The sequence below is a fragment of the Pseudopipra pipra genome, chromosome 5, assembly GCF_036250125.1.
Source record: "Pseudopipra pipra isolate bDixPip1 chromosome 5, bDixPip1.hap1, whole genome shotgun sequence".
NCBI lineage: Eukaryota > Metazoa > Chordata > Aves > Passeriformes > Pipridae > Pseudopipra > Pseudopipra pipra.
In genome coordinates this window covers 43,610,832-43,614,202 of record NC_087553.1, presented here as the reverse complement: position 1 = coordinate 43,614,202, position 3,371 = coordinate 43,610,832, and the positions used below count along the sequence as shown (strand labels likewise).

General features: G+C 34.4%; 1 protein-coding gene across 1 annotated transcript in view; it reads left to right on the top strand.

Annotated features, from left to right (window-relative positions):
• The window catches only part of SLC16A7 (solute carrier family 16 member 7), an 82,429-nt gene that overhangs the window by 1,436 nt on the left and 77,622 nt on the right, over nucleotides 1-3,371 (top strand). The window lies entirely within an intron of this gene.

Below are 3,371 nucleotides of genomic sequence, written 5' to 3'. Positions count from 1 at the left end.
CCTACTCTTTCAGTAAAAGAGTTTTACTGAAAGTGTTATTGAAAGGTGTTTTGGGAAAAAGAGAGAAACTGAAGGAAGCTGATGCCTCATGAAGATGTCCCTTGTTCTTTGGTTGGTCTCCATAATAATCACTCCTGTTTCCATAGTGAATTCCATCTGTGACTCTCAAATTACTAATCGAATAGTAATGAAATAGGTGCTTGCAGATTCCATTGGAGGATATTCTGCATATTCTTTTATGTACCAGTATTAAATATAGGAATAATGCACAAGTGATTCTCTTCTTATTTTTAAATCAGCTCTCTCCTTTCTCCTTCCATTATTGTCTGCTAACTCTGAATATTGTACTTGAGCATGAGTGCTGAATATCTACTCCTTCTACATGGTGGAAAAATATCAGAGAAGAGATTATACTCCAGATGTTTCTATTATTTGTGCAATTTATTACAGAGCTGTAACTCCATGTATCTGTAAGGGCCCAGCTAGCTTAGTTTGCAACACAGTGTTTACAATGTGTCTACAGTGCAAAACAGCCGATCATTTTGAATAGGCAGAGGGAGGCTGGGTATTAATGGATTTTCTTTTATGGCAGTTCTAAATAATTTAGGTTAATGAAGACTGCCTTATATTATTTATATGATGGAGATGTGGAATAGCTTAAATACTAACTGTGGCCTTCATGGAAGGTCTTCATGGATGGTGGAAAACCAAATTAGCACAGGTAGGCAAACTCTTCAGATTGTGTAGTGATACACTAATCTGAACAGGTATTTTACATGTAAAGGAGGAGACTTTGAAATATTACAAAGGGAAATTTAAAAAAAAAAAAACAAACAACCCCGCAATGTAGTTAAATATTGAGACTGTGCAGCTGCAGTAAAAAGTGAAGGAATTCCGTTTCAGCAATTTCCACTGTAAATGAATGCATCATTAATAGTATATTAAAAAAGTCTCCTTCCAGCTCCTTAACTTAATTCCATCTGTCACTTCTCTGTAGTATATATAGGACTTAAGCTCACTCAGCTCTTACTATGGCAAAATCCTCATTTAGAATCCAGATTTTATGGAGGCAGGAGATCCTTTGGGCAGCCTAAATTTATGGACAGGCAAGTTAAAGGAGAGAAAAGAGCAATTGTTGAATCACGAGCTGGTGTTTTTTAAAATTGTTTTTCTTTCATCACTTTTCTGTGTTGGATTTGGTTCACTACACCATGCTTCTTTTCTAGTATATTTTTCTGACACTCATTGTTTTTCTTCATTTTAGAAAAAGTCCTCTTTAGTAACCTTTGTTTCTTAATTAAATTATCTTGTCCTCTTTTTACAATGGGCAGGTTGTTTTGTTTTCAGTTACTCTGGCTATTATTGGACCCATTTCAGTTCAAGGAAAGGGACTGCAGTCACCTGATTTTATCTCCTGTTGCAACATCACATGATGCTTTTGTAGAGATTCATTTTTCTTGAGGAGGATTTTGCTTTAGCAAGGATGGTGTCTGAATAGAATTCTCTATTAATTATATTCCTTAACACCATTTACCAGAATTAAAGCTGTCAGTTTTCTTCTGTGAGGATCAAGAATAATGTTCTTGGGCCATGCTAATAATCTGTGCTGCTAAATGAATTTTGTTCCAAAGTTGAAATAATTAGAAAAATGTAATTATATTTTGTTTTTTATTAAAAAAGGGTTAGGTCATAGCTATAAATCATTGATAGAGAATGTTACCAGTTTCTGTGTTTGTTTGTGTAATATATGTGGCATAATATTTGCCCAGAACCAAGGAGGAGGTTAGATAGGAAAATAGGAGGTCACTGACCACCTGTTTTATGTGTCAAATGAAAATGAGAAACTGGCTGAGTTCCATATGTGCATCTCAGTCCAAACCTACATTCCTTGACTTGAATGTATTTGTGAGCTGTTAGGCCAACTTTTGTAATTTTATTTTGAATCTTGGGACATTTGAAGAAAAGTTTGCAGTATTCAAACAAAAGTAATTGGGTTATAGGAGTAAAGAGATAATATTCCATGACTTAAGGAGTAGAGGATGTTGGACAAAATGACTGTGGAGCTCTATTTGGCTTTACAATCTATCTAATGTTTTTTGTAGCTGTTAGTCTAATGATCAAACAATCAAAATAGTGTTAAACTCCTATTGAAGAGCAAAGGGCTACCTAAGGAGGTCACAGTGGCTGGCAAACTAGAAGGAGTCACATTTTGGTTTTATCTTTGCAATCTTAAGATTTTTAATTCGTAATATTTGTGTCAGGAAGAGGGAGTGGAGATTGATCATGTTCAGCTCCTTTTTTTGAAGATTTTATCTTTAGTTTTAGTTTATGCACTGTATTTAGGTAGTTTCTTTATTCGTATCTCTTCAAGGTCAAGCTTCCAGTTCTGTGCTAATATTTTTTTATTTTCAGGACATGGTGCTTTCCTGTTTCATGACGCTTACAATAATGTGTCATCAGAGGGGTGAATGAAGAGCATTTGCTGATAAAAAATGAATAAGCATTTCCAAAAGTATATTAATGTAGGTAGAGCACTTTCAAAAATTTCCAGAAATGAAGGAGGAAAAGAATGGAGCCTTATCATAATATACTCTTTTCCTTTGTGGTTGTAAGACTTAAGATCTTAAGAAATGGAATTAATGTTAATTCATAAAATCAGGAAGCACTAGAGAACAAACTTAAGTCAGATTATTTTTTTTTTCATTTGGTGCTGTTACATTTTCTTTCAGCTTGGCGTCATGAATATTGAATGTAAATTATTAAATATATTTCAGTTCCACCCAACAAGAAAGCAGTGCTCTGAATAATAGTGTAAATCATATAAATTGCCTAATAACTTTAGACTGTAAGGAAACTTGTACTTTAAGTCAGCTATCAACAAACTGCAGAATACCTAAACATTGTAGAAGTTCAAATATTTCAGAATAGGTGGATTTGACTTTCTTTTCATATGGTTACTATGAAAGATAAAGACAGCATCAAACCACATAAAATGGTCAAAGCATGAAACTCTGCAACTGGAGTTGTCCAAACATGCAAGATTGTTTTAACAGTGTTTGTTTTCTTTCAGCATGAAAATTTGTAGCCCCCAAAAGACTTCCAGTTGTTTTAACAGCAAGCTTGGTAGTTATTTCACTTTTGTCCCTCTTTAAGGTTTTCCAGTGGAAGACTCAGCTGTAGGTGATGAACGAAGTGTTGTGGGAACATTAAGAATGTATGTTGCACAAAATAACTGTATTTCATGGCTTTTCTTATTTTGATATATTTTTTTAAATTTTGGTCCTTTAGAGTAAATAGCTCATCTTCCTACACCTTCTGGCAGACTCCTGCTTCAAGCATGACCATTGCGTAGTGTCCTTCAGTTATGTGGC